At 39.7% G+C, this 17554-nt stretch overlaps 1 protein-coding gene across 1 annotated transcript in view; it reads left to right on the top strand.

The window, feature by feature from the left end:
• The window catches only part of FABP12 (fatty acid binding protein 12), a 51192-nt gene that overhangs the window by 12636 nt on the left and 21002 nt on the right, over positions 1–17554 (top strand). The window contains exon 3 of the mRNA XM_054656844.1: positions 13752–13821. The gene's annotated coding sequence lies outside the window, so the exon portion shown is untranslated. The remainder of the gene's footprint in view (positions 1–13751; positions 13822–17554) is intronic.

Genomic DNA, 17554 nt, shown 5'->3' with positions numbered 1-17554 from the left:
TCCTCAAAATTACTTATTACCTGTCTGAAATGTTATATATTTCTGTCTCTCCAGGATTGGTCACTGGTGCCTTATTTAGTTCATTTGGTGAGGTCATATTTTCCTGGCTGGTCTTGATGTTTGTGGAGGTTTGTCAGTGTCTGGGCATTGGAGAATTGGGTATTTATTATAGTCTTTGCAATCTGGGCTTGTTTGTACTCATCCTTCTTGGGAAGGCTTTCTAGGTATTTGAAGGGACTTGCATGCTGTGATCTAAGTGTTTGATCACTGTGGCTGTATCTGTTTAGGGGTATCACAAGCCCAGTAATGCTGTAGCTATTGCAGACTCATAGAGGTACCACCTTGGTGGACTTGGATAAGATACAGAAGAATTATCTGGATTAACAGGCAGAGACTGGTCTTCACTCCTTCATTTCCCTCAAACAAAGCATCTCTCTGTGTGCTGAGCTGCCTGGAGCTGGGGGAGGGGTGGCACAAGCACCCCTGTGGCCACCCCCACTGGGTCTGTGCTGGGTCTGACCTAAAGCTTGCAAAGCACTGGGTCTCACACAAGTCCTGCTGTAATCATTGCCTGACTACCACTTACATTTGCTCAAGGCTCAAGGCCCCAGTACTCTATGATCAGAGGCTGTGAAGCCAACCAGGCTTGTATCCTCTCCTTAGGTAAGTAAGTTCCCCCGGATCCTGTGCAGGTCCAGAGATGCCATCTAGAATCCAGGGCCTAGAGTCAGAAACTTTAGGAATCTACGTGGTGCTCTATTCTACTGCAGCTAAGCTGGCACCCAAGCCACAAGATGAAGTTCTTCTCACTCTTTCCCTTTCCACAAGCAGGGGAGTCTCTTCTCTCTTGTGGCCACCACTGCCCCAGGCCCACAGTGAGTACTGCCTGGCTACCACCAATGTTCATTCAAGGCCTAAGGGCTCTTCAGTTAAGCTGTGGTAAATGCCAGATGTGGAGCTCTCCCTTCAGGGCAGTGAGCTCCTGACTGGTCCAGAGCAGGTCCAGAAATGACATCCAAGAGCCAAGGCCTAGAATTGGGAATCCCAAGATGATACTTGGTGTTCTACCCTACTGTGGCCAAGCTGGTAGGTAAGCTACAAGACAAAGTCCCTTTACTTTTCTCTCTCTTTTTCTTAAGCAGAAGGTGTCCCTCCCCACAGCCACCCAAGGTGGGAAAAGACTGGGTCACCCCTGAAGCCAGCACATCTCTGAGTCTCACCCAAGGGCTATGGTGATACTGCCTGGGTACCACTGCTGATTATTCAGGGCTCTTTAGTCAGCAGGTGATGAATCCTGCCAGAACTGGGTCCTTCCCTTCAAGGCAGCAGGTTCCCTTCTAGCCCAGGTTGTATCTGGGAGCTGGCATCTGGAATAGGGGCCTCAGGACTTTGCCTGATGCCCTATCCTACTGTGGCTGAGCTGGTATACAAGTTGCAAGATAAAGTTTTCTTTATTCTCCCCTCTCCTCAAGTGGAAATAATCCCTTTCGGGGCTGGGAGCTGTACTGCCTGGTGTTGGAAGAGGCATGACACAAGCACTTCTCTGGATGCCCTGGATAGTAGCTTACTATGTCATGTGCATCCCAAGTTCACTGGCTCTAATCCTAGCACTGCACCAGGACTTTCCTGGGAATTGCAGTCCTTATGGCCTAGACTGGCCTCTAAGTTTATTTAGGACCCCAGAGCACTTTGCCCCTCAGTGATGGGGCTAGCTAGAACTCAGGTTCCAAACACTGGGATGGATAATTCACCTCTGCCTAGGGCTGGCCTCAGTTCTCCCTCTGTGGGCACCGGCTGAGTTCTTCTAGTGTTGCTTTTGGCTTTGACAGGGCAGTACTGAGTTCCAATGCAAAATCCCACAATCACCGTGCCCTCCCTCCCCCATGCACACAGATTCTATCTCTGTGCCATTGGTGATTCAAGACTGTCTTTCCTACCCTCTTCAGTGCCTCTCTCAGTGATATGAAGTTAAAACCAGATACTGTGATCACTCACCTGATTTTTGCTTCATATGAAGGTGATTTACGTGTGGATAGTTGTTCAATTTAGTGTTTCTGCAGGGAGAACAATGGGTGAAGGCTTCTATTTGGCCATTTTGTCTACCTTCCATATCACCAATATGTTTTACGACCTTAGGTACAGTACTAGAAGAGAAAAAAATCAGTTTATGCCACTTTATTTTTTGCCAGTGCGTTCTCAACTTTTCAAACTTAAGCTTGGACCAATCTATTGTATAGATTATTTTCCCATTTATGAAGTACTTTCATATGCACTGTTATCATTTTATTCTTTCAGAAGGAGTGGGAGATAATTACTCTGTTTTAGAGATTTGGAACTGAGAACAATTAGGACTTGCCCGAGCTCTCACAATGACCAAAAATAGACTAGACTAGGAAGAAAAAATTCTGCCAATTTTCCACCAAATCCTGTTGCTTCTAGGGGCTGGGAAAAGAGAACGAAAGGTTCTTAGAAAAGACATGTGATACAAACATAGAGTGGGATGAGAAGTTGTGTGCAGAGAAGGGTGGCCGGGTCACCTTCCCTCCTTTGCCTCGCAGCACTGTGGCTCCTCAGGCCACAGTAACACCCTGAAGATACAACAGCCAAATGTGAGTTCAACACGGAGGTTACTTTTGCTTTCCTCACTTACTACCTAGAAGCAGCACAGCCTAAGGATTAAGAGCATGGACTTTAATGTCACAGCATCCTTGCTTAGCTCTGCCACCTACCAGCTTGTGTGCTCCTGGGGGAACTCAATCTCTCTGCAGTCTGTGCTTCTGTAAAATGGAGATAATATTTCTCTTACTTGTTGCTGAGGAGACTAAATGAGGTAATGATGACTCCTACAGAGTTCTTGAGGAACTTGGAAGAAATAAAAGATGAGATTTTTAAAAATCTACAGTAAATTGCATGTATGGTCTAGACTTTCGAAGTTGTGTTCCTCTGGCTGAATACAATCCACTAATGTGTTTTGTCTGGCTGATGGGGGGATGGCCTGTTCGGTATTTAGAATGTAAAACAACATTTTTTGAGGCCAATAAAGCAAGGCTATTTGTTCACAAAAACCAGAAAAAAAAGAAAGGAAAATAAGATGAGAAATGCCTTGACTATAATTTAAAGATGGTGTTGCATTTAAATTTTTCCTTTAATTTGTAAATTAGAGGTTTGTTCCAGCATCTTCTCTTGAGTTTAGAGGTAAGGTAAGTCTCTCCAAATCCTGTCACCTCAGCATAAAAAGGTATGAGGAAAATAGAGAATAGAAGTGATTACCTGCCAAGGGGAGGGCAGTAGGGGGCAATTATGTCTGGTTATTTACTTCTTCATTTCCTTCAGCTGACATTCTTTATTGTAAGTCTTCGTTTCATTGTACCTGGAGACCATTGCAGCAGCCATATGTAAATATAGCTGAGGGAATGGTGAGAAACTATTCTGTTGGGAAATATTTTTAATTATTTTTTTCTCAAAATGAATTCATAATAAAAGATTGTGTCTTGGCTGGGGATGAGGATGGAAGGACAGAAAGAACAAATAAATAAATAGAACATATTATTTTCCCATATAATGATATCTGAACATTGCATTCCTACAAAGAATGGTTTGAACTATGTGGGAATCCTTTCCACTTGTGAATTATGGTTCAGTAGTTCAGAAATGAAATTGCTTCCTCCTGAACTAGACTCTAGAGGTTGATCACTTCATCCTGTAGACAAATTTTAACCTCTTATTGTATCCAGTGGCTTGAACCTCTCCCCAGTCTAGGGGGCAGTAGTGTTGCAAGGCTCACCCAGGTTTTTCTTGAACTCTTAGGAACAGAGCATCAGACACTGAAATTTCTGCAAAGAGTTAGCCAGTGTTACTGGGGAAGACTCATTCTTTGAGGTCTCAGAAAAGTGTAGATCAAGGATCTGCCATTCCAGATTTATTATAGTTGCAGAAAACTAGACTCATGGCAAGGGAAAGAAGCTACGTGGCAAGGCAGAAAGAGCTCATTTCCATCACATCACTGTTGGCTCCATTTGGACCAGCCCCCGATCACCCTGGCCTAGAAAAGGAAGTGGGGCCTAGACCCATAAATGAAAAGAACATAAGATCTAGCCTTGGACAATCCCATATTTGATCAGTTGGCCATCAGGGCATTTTCCAAGGTACCACTCTTAAATAGCCTTGTTTTATTTGCCTCAGAAAAGCTGTTTAACAGCCTAACAACTCTGGGAGGCATAAAACGTCACTGGGACTGCTACTCTGCAGCCAACTGCATGTATGGTCTAGACTTGCAAAGTTGTGTCCCTCTTTGGAATGGAGAAAATTTTATCACTGGAACTCCTCTCAGGGAGAGAACTGTTAGGTGTTTGAAGGAATACATTGATAAGTGGCTTGAAATGGGTGAAATTTGGGATAAGACTCCAAAGGGGAATGCTCAGAGAACAAGATATGGTAGCTAACCTCTCTTCTAAGGAGAAAGAGTCTTCTCAGATCAAGTTTGTGTTTGGCTGAGTGTAGTGTGTAAGTTTGGAGGTGGAGTGGAATTGTCAGGACCTTAGAAAGAGTCCCCTGTCACTGGTAGGTCCTCCTTCTCTGTCCTTCCCCTGGAAGTACTCATCCAACTTCTTTTTTTTTTTTTGATGGAGTCTTACTTTGTCCCCCAGGCTGGAGTGCAGTGGCATGATCTCAGCTCACTGCAACTGCTGCCTCCCGGGTTCAAGCGATTCTCCTGCCTCAGCCTCCTAAGTAGCTGGGATTACAGGCATGTGCCACCATGCCCGGATAATTTTTGTATTTTCAGTAGAGACGGGGTTTCACTATGTTGGTCAGGCTGGTCTCGAACTCCTGACCTCGCAATCTGCCTGCCTCGGCCTCCCAAAGTGCTGGAATTACAGGCACGAGCCACCGCGCCCTGCCCTCACCCAACTTCTATGCACTTAAATGCCAAGAGTATCTCGGCTATGTGACCCCTGAGGGCACACGGGTTTTGCCTGGCCATGGCTGCCTTCACGTGGAGCAGGCTCAGGGCCTGCGGCAGCCTGGAAGAGAGAGTGGGTAGGCAGGGCTGGCTCACTGTGGTGCAGGAAAGGTGGAGGAGGGGGCTCCTGCGAGTACAGACTGGATCTTCCTCACATCTACTGTTACCTTTCCTAGACCTGCAAATTGCTCAAAATCCATTACCTAAGGATGAATGAACAGAATTCTTACTCTAATTGCAATGCACCCTCTTAGGTCCATATGGAAGAGACTCCCCTCTGACTCATATTCATTCCAGCCTCAGTATGTGAGGAGGACTGGGAGAAATGTGTCCTGATGTGCTTTTTTGTCTGTTTACTCTTCTCCCTTCCAGGGAAAAAACCCTAGCATTCTTCCTCCTTTCAGAGCACGCAGTAGAGAAGCAAGGTTCCCGATTTGCCAATAATAATGCTCATGCAATCTTCGTGTCTGTTTGGCCTAGAGGGAAACTTGGGCAATCTGGCTCTGCTGTGCTCCAGTGGCCTCTTCCCCAGCTGGCCTCCTGCACCTCCCTCACCGAGTGCCCATGCTGACCTAGGGCCTCGGCAGGCTTCCTGCCCAGGGAGGGCCAAGGCCATGAGCACCAGGGTGTTACTTTCAAAGCTCAGGACTAAACACAGAGAAAAATGAATGTTATCTGATTAGGCCTGTATGAAATTTTAAAACCAAATTTAAATGATTTTACAGGAAAAAAAGCTTTTTCTTATAATAAATGCTTCATTTTTATCCTTCTGCTAAGAAAATGAGAAACTAAAAGACTCGCTATAGGAAACAAAACTAAAGTATAATTTTACTTTTAAAAAACGTTAACATGTTTAACTCAGATGTCAGCTAGGAGTTCCCTGTAGTTTCAGAAAACACTTAAAGATTTTAATTGATTTCAGACTGAAATAATCACTGCTTATATATGATAAGTCTATGATAGCTAATATCTTACAATAATGTGCTGTGGTGTTCAGATCAACTTTCATCTGAAGAGTTCCTTAGTTCAGGGCAACACATTTTAAGAAATAAGAAAATCCTTGAAAATTTGACCCACATTCAGAGGAAAATGATAAGAATGATGAAGGGATAGGAAACCATGTTATATGAAGAAGGTTCAGGAGTTAGTTAACTTCTACCTGGAAAAAATAACAAATACTTAAAGGGAAAATGCCAACTGTCTTAAAATATTTGGAAGACAGCTAGATTTACTTTGTCCATATCAGGAAAGCATAATTGTGTTTTATAAGTAAAGAGTTACAGAAAAATGGGTTTGACTCAGTATGAGGAAGACTATTTCAAAAATTAGTACCTTCTAGAAATGAAATGTGGTACTTAAGAAAGGTGTGAGCTTGGCCAGGTGCGGTGGCTCATGCCTGTAATCCCAGCACTTTGGGAGGCCGAGGTGGGCGGATCACCTGAGGTGAGGAATTCGAGACCAGCCTGGCCAACATAGTGAAACTCCGTCTCTACTAAAAATACAAAAATAAGCTGGAAATGGTGGTGCATGCCTGTAATCCCAGCTACCCAAGAGGCTGAGGCAGGAGAATCGCTTGAATCTGGGAGGCAGAGGTTGTAGTGAGCCAAGATCACACCACTGTGCTCCATCCTGGGTGACAGAGCAAGACTCCGTCTCAGACAAAAAAAAAAAAAAAAAAAAAGATGTACACTTCCCTTTCATAAAATCATTTAATCAACAAATATTTTTTGAGTGAGTAAGTTCTAGGCACTGTTTTAAGCACTATATATATATAATATATGTATAAAATAATAATTTATATAAATATATATTTAAAATAAAATAATAATTATATATTTTTATATATATAAATAAGGTTTGATAGCCACATATGTGTGATGTTATAGAAGATCTTTGTATTAAAAGAGAAAAGTTAGAATGCATTATTTCTATGGGATATTTTCCTACTTTAATATTTTATATTTTTATTCTTTTGAAGAAAATGATGACAAAAAAAGCCTATCTTTTACCATTAAAGTTAGTCCTTTCTGGACAATGACTATTGTATTATTATTATTCCCCAATGTTAATGAATTGCTATATATGCTATAAGAAGAAGTACTCAATGAGATCTGGATTCTGGCCCTAGCAAACCCAATGAAAAGGCCACCATGGTAATGAGTTTTCTGTCCCTGTAGGCAGACAAGTATGTCCTTTCCAATTGTTCCAGTCAATGAAGGTATTTTTAATATAACCTCTTTTTTCAAACACATTAACTTTTACCCTAAACTTTGTGCATCTACACATTCAATAACATGCCTTCTGTATCCTCACCAAATCACTTGCAGAAATGTTAAACAGGAACAGACACAACGCATTCCTGCTGGCTTTCCATCCAACCACTAATCAGTGTTATTGTGGAACCAGGAATGAAACTTGCCAACTATAGTGTTATACATACAATTTTAAAAATCTTATTTATATAGGTATTGTGAAAAATTTTGGAAAATGATTTATAAATACCAAGGCACTGTGTTTGTGGCACATTTTGTTCTGCTCATTAAAAAAGCATGATTTGTTACCAAGATACCCATGATCCCCTAAAAATCACCATTTCATTTCCTACATGCTCGCAAACTATATTCATGAATTCATTCTAGCAATTTTCCACAAACTAAATTTGTCTAATTTCTAAAAAGAAAAAAAAATACTAGAACATCTAAAGTCTTTGGTCACTCTTGAGTTAACCTTCTTCTCTAGTGTCTCTAGGTATAAAATTATTTTCCTGAATACTTTTAATTTTGTTCCATGTTCTCCTATTTAAAATTTTTTATTAAGAATGCACTTTAAAATGTATTCCAAGCTGGAGTTTAACAGAATAGCTATATTTTCACTATGGAATAGGATGTTGCCTTAATTGAATTGATACAAAGTAACAAAGAATACTGATTTTAAAATTGCGATACATTTTCTAACATATCCAAGACTTTAAATAACCATCAAAAGATGGCAACTATCCTTTGTGACAGTATTCTTTCCACTGTTCCCATGGAAATTTCATTAGTCACTGAATACATTTTCACTTTAAAACCAGGTTTCCATTTTCAAAGTATCTTATTGTAAATTTTTTAAAAATCAAAAAGAAAAATTGGAACCATTTGTCTGGTATTAGGACTTTGGATTTTAAAAATTTCTAAAAACAATTAAAGTTAGATTTTCTAAACTCTAGGATAAATGTTGAAATCTTAATGTTTATTTGTCTATTTTTCTCTGTACATAGAAATGTCAGCAATCCGAGGCTATGGGTCTTTGTCTTGTTCTCTCCTGTGCCTAGAACAATGTCTGGCATAGAATAGTCAAATATATTTTGACTAACAAATCCATGGTTTTATTATCTGGCTAATTAAAAGAAGATCATGTGATTGTTTCTTTCCCAAGGAACATGTGACTGCCTTTTAGTTCACAATTTTCCCTTCTTGGTCAGAATTAAGGGTGAAGTAGCTGTTTTCCTCTTCATTTTTTTAGTATTTTCAGAGGGAAATTTCTCATCCAAGTAATCTGTAGCAAGAAAACATGAAAGTGTGTGCCCTGACCTCATTCCATCTCAAACGCTAGTGAGAGGAATTTAGGCTGAAGGTCAGAACCACTTTATCTTAGATCAAGCTTGTTCAACCTGTGGCCCACCTGGGCCACACACGACCTAGCATGGCTTTGAATGCCGCCCAACACAAATTCGTAAACTTTCTTAGAACCTTATGAGATTTATGTGTTTGTGATTTTTTTTTTAAGCTCATCAGTTATCGTTAGTGTTGGTGTATTTTATGTGTAGCCCGAGACAATTCTTCTCTTTCAATGGGGCCCAGGGAAGCCAAAAGATTGGACACCCTGTCTTAGATCATAGTTCAAGGTTGGTTCTTGTTCTTCCCCTCAGCCGGTGACTTGGCTGATTGTAGTCAATGCCTAAAGATGCTATACTGTGAGTAGGGCAGGATGAGTTGGTTACTGTCGCAGCTCCTACACAGTAGAATGTGGTTCCTGTAGAATAAAAATAATATTCTTTACTATTGAGAGATAAACAGAAGGTTGAATTTCAGTTATTTCAATGTATCATAATGAGAAGGGAATGGGTTTTGGAATCAGATCTGAGTTCAAATCCTGACTCTGCCATTTAGGGACTGTGTATCCTTAGGAAAATCCCCCACAATCTCTGATTCTTGGTTTCTGCACCTTACAGTTTTTGAGGGGATTGAAATAGGTTTATTTATGCAAGGCATCTAGTACAGAGCTTTGCATATAGTAGGCCTTCCAATGTGGCTTCTATTGTTATTTTAATATCCAGTCGGAAAATACAGACGGTATTGTTTGTATAAGCCAACACTCCCTTGCCATTATCTTTGGTGTCCTTGATAAATTTAGGTGCCTTGCACAACTGAGCAAAGAGAATGACACCCTCAAGATAGCTGTATCATAAACTGGCATTATATGCATATATTACTGATTTTTAAAATAATACTTAATTTTGATACACTGTGTGGTTGCAAGTGGAAGGGGGTGGATTTAAGCTACAGGATAGGTCAGTTAAGAAGTCTTCTGGAGCTAAAGGAATGGGACACCTTAATGAAGTACTTAGATTCTCTGCGTGCTGCATCTTTGACACCAAGGTTACATGAGTGAAAGAAACCCTTGTTATGTTGCAAGGGAATTGTCCGATCATTTTGAACAGTGACCCTGTAGCATCCAGAACATCAGCCCCAGGGCTCCTTTTCCCCTTCTCTACATTTGAGCACTGCACTACGTACATCGAGGATGAAGAAACACTACAAAAGTAACATGGTCTTTGCCTTCAAGGGGTTTTAACCTAAATAAGCACAGAAACTAAAACTTATGAAAGTATGAGACACAGGGTAGAATAGTGGGATAAGCCTGAACTGCGAGCTAGAAACTCTGCATTCGAATCTCCATTCTGCCGCCGAAAAATCTTGAGTAAGTACAAATTCCCTGTGTAAAATAAAAGCATGACAGATGCTTTCTCTAGGTTCTCCCATTTCTGAATTTGATAATTCTGCTCTGCAGAAAAAAAATGATAATAATTACCATTAAACTGGATGTCTGTGACTATGACTTTACCATATCAAGTGAAAATATAGTATAAATTGGTACAATAGCACTGCGAAAATATAGTATAAATTGATACAATAGCACTGTGTCCAAAATCTTTGTTAGGTTGGAAACAAGATTTAAGGTAGCAAATGAAGAAGTGATCAACCGGCCATACATTTTAGACACCAAGGGATTTTGAGAAATTATAGATATCAATGTTCTCTCTTCTTGAGTCAAGGTTAATAAAATAAGAGCTCCTGGAAGAGATAGGTCTAGTGGCATATTATGAAGAAGGTGCAAAATAGGTATCTGGAGAAAGAGAGAAATCCCTTCTTCTCTAGGTCTCTTAAATGTTAGTGTTCCTTGGGGTGCATCTTAGATATTCCTCTGTTTTTCCTCTGCATGCCTTACATAGCCATCTCCACCAGGGTCACATTAAATGTTCCATTGATAAAATAAAAATTACATTAAAGATTCACAAATCCCTAGCCCCGAACTTTCTCCTGAGTTCTCACTCCCTACTTCACATTTCCATGTTTCAAAGTTTTGTCAAACAAAGCATATCTAAAACATGACTGGTCCCATTGTTCCCCCTGGACATCCCCTTTTTTTCCTTCCTCTCTCAGTAAATGGAACCACTAGCTTCTCAGTTTCCCAAGCCCAAAACTTGGATAATATTCTCAATCCATTCTTCTAAGTTACCTACTATATCCAATCAATTCTTCAAATATTCATCATCTTCTACTGTGTGCCAGGCCCTGGTCAAAGCATTTGAGATTTATCAGTGAACAAAATAGACCCAAAAAAGCTACTTTCCTCTGTGGAATTTAAATGAAGCATTGGTGCCCCTGATTCTTCTTAAATTTCTCACAAATTCATCCAGTGTTCTTTACCTCATTGTCATTACCCTACTTCCAAGCATTCTCCGCTCTTATTTCCTCTGAGAGTCTAACAAGTCTTTCATCCTGCCTCCAACTCTCTTGCCATCCAGTAGCCTGAGTGAACATGTTAAAATCCAAATCTGATCAAATCACTCCCCAGTGTAAATCTCTTCAACAGCTGCCAACACCCTAGGGTACCATTTAATCTCTTTTAAGCATTTGTGACCTGACCCTTCTTCCTTAAGTGTTTCCTGTTGTAACACTTCCTGCTTTGGCACTACCTGCTCCTACTATACTGAACTTCCTCCAACTGCCCTAAAGAACCTTGCTCTGTTTCTCACACCCTGTGCTTTTGTAATTGTTGTTATCTCCGCTTGGAATGTTCTTCCCCACTTTCTTCTTTTTCTCACTGTTCCTATTCATTCTTCAAGCTATTGCTTAAATGTCACTTTCTCAGGGAAGCCCTTTCTGTACCCCATAGATTGGTGAGCTGCTCCTGTGTTGAGTTTCCCTCGTACCCCATGTCAGATCTCTGCTTGCATTAGTCACAGATTCCTGCTGTTGCTTGTTTGCTAGTCTGTGGTCCAAATTAGATGATAAGCATTGTATTACAAGGACCTCGTTTGCCTTGTTCTCTGCTACATCCTAGAAGCTAGCACAGTATGGGGCCCCGACTAGACCCTTAAATATTTATTACATGATTGAATGATTAACACATGAATGAATGAATGAATGAGATGAACACTTGGAGCAGCAGACACCCAGAACTATTAGGCCTCTCTAACATAGTGTTATCCCTATTGAAGTCACTAGGGGTCCAGCATGACACACACATCACTGTCTAGCCTTAAGAATCATTACTATAGTTTAAGTCTAGTTGAATTTGGATAGAAATTTTTCTCAGCATTCTAGCTACTGTAATTTATGGTTACTGTAACTGCAAATTTTTGTTTTGGTTTAAGTGTCTCTTGAGATAAATATACTTCAATATACATCCCCACTAGACTTTGTGTCACAAGGTTCAGTTTTTACATGCATTTCAAACCCACACATAGTTTTTCATATTGTACCCCAAACATTCCCTGCCTTAAGTCTTTTTATAAAACGAGTATTTCACCTCTGAAATGTATTAACCAATAATGATCAATAACATGTGATTAGCACAGAATGCTTCTTAACTTCTGAGAATACTGGGACCTCTCTTCCCAGAGTCAAAACACTGGTAAAGTGCAAAACTTTGAGAATAATAGGCAAGACTGTTCCATACACCAGAGAACGTAGGTCACATTTAGAATGACAGCGACCTGAGGTTTGAGATCACTGTTGCCTGATGGTTTTAAATCATAGCTTCACATTAGAATCACTTAGAGAGCTTCTAAAAACACAGTTAAATCAAACCCATCAACATGTCTAGGGATGGACCTCAGGAGTCAGTATTTCAGCTCTCCAGGTGATCCTAAAGACCATTTCTGTAGCCCATAAGACAAAAATATATAATGATTAAATAGCAGCCACTTGGACTTGCACATCCAGAAGGGATATTTAATGTTATTATAGCAGAGAGTGCTCTGGTTGTCTCTATTTTTGCCCTATGGGGGAATCCATTTTCAACTCAGATACTATTTACCCACTCTGAAGGGAAATTAACCTTCCTCACAATTATGTAATAGAGTTGTCTGGCCATACAAATAAGAAAAGTAACCTCTTCTGGGATATTTAACAGCAGACATTTTATAAAGCATTTCAGAGAAAAGAATCATGTTATTCCTGACATTGATTGATACTAGTTAACTGAGCTACTGCATGAATAGAACTTTATAATTTTCTGTAAATAGAAATAAAGGTACCTAGGTTTGGTAATTTTTCTGACTCTCCAGACTAAGTGAGCTCCCTCTGTCATTTCTATATGTGCCTTTCAATAATTGTACTTTTAATAGAGCTTACATTGATTTGTGTGATTTTTAAAAAATTCCTTCCTTATTCCCCTACTTTACTGTAAGCTCTAGGAGTGGAAAGACTGTGTTTTCACTCACCATATCCTTACCCAACCTTGTTCTTAGTAGAGATTCGAACATACTCATGAAATGAAAGAGAGGAGAGGTTGGGGAAGTGAGGAAGGAGGAAAGCTTTAAACTACTTCACATCACATGTCTCCTGGAAAAGTATGTCTATTAGAATCTCCACTCATGAAAGTTCTGCTCCATGCAGTTTCTAGAAATCAAGCACCAACAAAGAAAACCTCAACATGTTTGCAAACCAATGCAGTTTCATCAGGTCACTGGGTCAGCATCATTTGGAACATTTTACCTTATTTACCTTTTCATTCTGAGACATCATTTAAAAATATTATAAGACTCTAATGAGAACAAGGTTGTATCTTTTGTCTTGATCAGTATTGTATCCCCAGTAGCTGGCACTGTGTGAGATTTAAGGTAGGTAACCAATACATATTTCTTTAATAAATGCTGAATAGGATAAGTGGGTATATGAATGAATGAAGTAGCATTTCAACACAGCCTAGTATACACTGGAAAGAAAATGGACAGATTTTAGACAAATTCAGAAGAAAATCTTTATAGGTCTAGAACAGAGAAAATTTGCTTAACTACATAGCTATAACAGAGTATAATAAGCATAGATAATTTCAGCAACATTTTTAAAGCAAATTCATATTCAGCAGCTTTTCCTATCTGTCTAGTGGCACTGGGGACACAAGATGTATGTGAGCAAAAAGTTTTGAAAATAAAGTTAGGAATGTAGGTTACAAAATTTCTAGTGTTCTTTGTTTAAATCATTTGAAGTCTAACCTGATTTATTTTTTTAAACACTAGGGAATTTTTCATGGTTACTGCATCAAAAAGCACAGATTTAACATCTCACAAAATGACAGCAGAACATGAGGTTAGTACCTGCATCAAGGATTTGAAATCTCCAGCCTCATTCTTCAGTACCCTATTTCACTTCTATTGCACTTTATCCCTGTGAATATCTTAGTGGTTCCTTAGTATACCAATTAAGAAAACTCACAGTTCAGCAAACTTTTAAATCTTGCTCTATAAATTACATGTTTCTACGTAGCTGCTTCTCTTTCTGTGGTGCCAGTTTTAACAAGAAAATAACAACTGGGATTGACCAATGCTATACACTGGTGTTTGCTCTGTCTGTGAGTGGCAAAGGCAACATCTGTACTCTGAAGGCTCCCTTGGTTTATTTGAAAACTTCCAGAATTCCAATCAGATAAAGACCAAGCTCTTTACCGTGTCCATCAAGGCCTTCTGTCAATGTATTCTGTCATTTTTCTAATTTCTCCTTCTCTGTTAGGGATTTCCAGAGAAACAGAACCAACCAGGGTGTGTACGTGCGTGTGTGTGTGTGTGTGTGTGTGTGTGTGTGTGTCTGTGTAGAGGCGAAAGAGAGAGAGAGATTGAAAGAGATGAACTGGCTCACACTATCATGGAGGGTCAAGTCCAAAATCTTCAGGTGAAGCTGGCACTGGAGACCCAGGAAAGAATTGTAGTCTGAGTCCTACAGGCAGTTTGCTGACAACTCCTTGTTGTTTGGGAGAGGTCAGTGTTTGTTGTATCAAGATCCTCAACTGATTGGATGAGGCTCATCCTCATTATGGAGGGTAATCTGCTTTAGTCAACGTCTGTCTGTTTAAGTGTTAATCTCATGCAAAAAGTATTTTCACAGAAACATTCAGAATAATATTTGACCAAATATCAAGGCACTGTGGCCCAGCTACATTGACACACAAAATTAATCATCACATCTTCTATCTAAATTATGTAGATTTCCTTAACAGTATTAGCCCCACCCCCACACCATACATGCTATACTCATTCTAGCCTTTCTTTGTCTCCCAGTAAAAACCACTTTCTTATCTGCCAAGAATGTCTTCAAAATTCTCTCCTGATGATTACCAGACTGTACTGTGTGTTGTAATCATCAGAACTAGCAAAGTATAGAGAGGCCCGACCTTGTGGGAGTAACACAGGGCCTGGGTATCTGCATTTTACCAAGTTTCATAAGTGATTCTGATACATACCAAAGTTTGAGAAACATTTCTTTAGTCAAAAGTATATCCTACATTCAAGTGGCCCCTCGACATTCCCTTTATTTAAAAAGTTATACTTGCATGATCTCATCCCAATCCAAAAGTCATTTTTCCTTTTGTAAACTCCAACACTTTGAATGTATCTCACACAATTTCAAATTTCCTTTTATATCCCCTTAAAATAGTTTCCTAAGTGTGTTCTATTTATATGCATTTCTGTACAATGTGTTTTGAGGGTAGTGACCTCAAAACATATGCAGCATACAGCATACAGCATAATCTAATACAAGAAAAGATTCTCAGCCCTGGATTCACTTTAGAATCACTTGGTGGATTTTTGAAAATCCCTATGCTCAGGTTTCATTTCCAGAGCTTCTGATTTAATTACCAGGGGTGGACATTGGGCACCAGTATGTTTTAGAAGTTCTCCAGGTGATTCCAGTGTATTCTCAACCAGGACTGAGAATCACAGTTACTGTGAAAAGAGATGAGAGGAAAGAATCTTTCTCCTTTTGGTATCATGGTATATCTCCGGTACCCAGGGCAGTGCCAGATGTGTAGCAGGTCAAATATTTGATTGAATGGGTCAAATATTTGACCATTTTCCTTTCTGTATGAATTCTGTAAAAGTTCTTTCACTTCTCTAAGCCTTAGTTCACCATGTTTATAGGATGGGAATAACAATACCTATATCAATAATGATGGTTTTGAAGAATAAATGAGATGACAAGTTATTTGTCACATAGCAGATGCTGATCAAAAGTGAACTCCCTTTCCTTCAAAAGTTGGTGTTCTCATCCTATTTCTGACACTGGCAGGAATTCTGTGGGCACAAAAACTTAATACACATGAAATGTGTATTGAATGAATGAGTTATGAAAAATTAAATGATAGATACATTATCTGGGACTAAAACGTGATAATGTCTCATTTTAATTGTTGGCTTTGTGGATTCCACTGTCCCACTCCAGGGAAGAGATAAGACGGTAAATATTAATCACAGGATATGCTGCAATTATTTATGCTATATTTCTGTCAGTACCTGCTAAAAAGAAGAGCAGTTATAGTTTGTGTGAAATTTCTCTTATTAAAATGAAGGCATAGTAATTAAGAAACTGGAACGTGATCAAATGAACTCATTTGGTCCCAAACCTTACTTGCAATAACATGCTTAATTTTCATTGACTCTCAGAGACCTTAAAGGTCATTGTGTAATGCTAGGGCTACATAGGGAAATGAAGAGAGGAGCACACTTTTGAATTGTCCATTCATTTGTCTGTGGTGTGTATGTGTGAACTCCACATTTGCCGGTGGTGTGCCTGTGTTCACACAAACACACAGTTTGGTGAAATGCAAACTTTGCAATACAAAATGTTGAATTAAACTTGGTCCCTGTGTCAGGACTCTGTGAGCTGGTGAAGGGCTACTTTTATTTCTAAATTGTCACTAGCTATTCAACTTCCGCTTTTCATCTTCTCTCTAGCTGTAAGTGTGGGAACTTCTGACTTTTTTCCCTTTCTTTCTTCCTCATGTTACTCAGAAAATAAACATAAAAGGAACAAGTGAGTTTTTGCAAAGAACTCTTAGGAACCTGCTTGAGCAAGTAATAACAGCCTGAGGAAAAATGCTATATGCCAAGGGTCTAGCTTCAAACAAAACCTGGGTGTTCTGTGACTTGAGGTGGGCGTGTGAAGACAGGAGGCTCTCCATGTTGGGCTAATTTGATTCAGTAACAGTGAAGACGTCGAAACAAAATATGCAAGGGTTACCAGTTGACATTTTATCACAGAAGTTTTCTTGGATGAAAAAAATGACACAGGAAAATCTGTATGTGGGGCTACTATATACATTAAACCTTAAATTATATTTTGAAATTTTTATTTTATTTCATTTTATTTTATTTTATTTTATTTTATTTTATTTTATTTTGAGACGGAGTCTCGCTCTGTCACCCAGGCTGGAGTGCAGTGGCACAATCCCAGCTCACTCCACCTCCCAGGTTGACGCCATTCTCCTGCCTCAGCCTTCCGAGTAGCTGGAACTATAGGCGCCCGCCACCACACCCAGCTACTTTTTTTTTTTTTTTTTTGTATTTTTAGTAGAGACGGGGTTTCACCATGTTAGCCAGGATGGTCTACATCTCCTGACCTCGTGATCCACCCACCTCCACCTCCCAAAGTGCTGGGATTACAGGCGTGAGCCGCCGCGCCCAGCCATTTTGAAATTTATGACACAATAGTTAAGATTCCTATAATGAAAAGGCAGAAACTAAACTCTGGTGCTGCATTTACTGCATTAGTTTTGTAAAGAAAATCACTTGTCATAAACAACACTTTCAGGTTTTCATCTCTTTTCTGAAATTGATTGGCAAGAAACAGATCACGTTGTGACTGGCTTGATAACAGAGACATAAGCAAAAGCATTAGGCTACGTCTAAGAACCATTGTCATTCCAATAAATTATCTATATATACCCCCACTATGTACGGTAACTTTGCAGGGGACAGTGTATGATGAAGTCATTAATTGATGAAGGTGCAAAGCAAAAGCCCTAGGATACTCATGACATTTCAACCTT

The sequence above is a fragment of the Pan troglodytes genome, chromosome 7 (assembly GCF_028858775.2).
Source record: "Pan troglodytes isolate AG18354 chromosome 7, NHGRI_mPanTro3-v2.0_pri, whole genome shotgun sequence".
Lineage (NCBI taxonomy): Eukaryota > Metazoa > Chordata > Mammalia > Primates > Hominidae > Pan > Pan troglodytes.
Note: the sequence above shows the minus strand (reverse complement) of the source record. Positions and strands in the feature narration are given on the sequence as shown.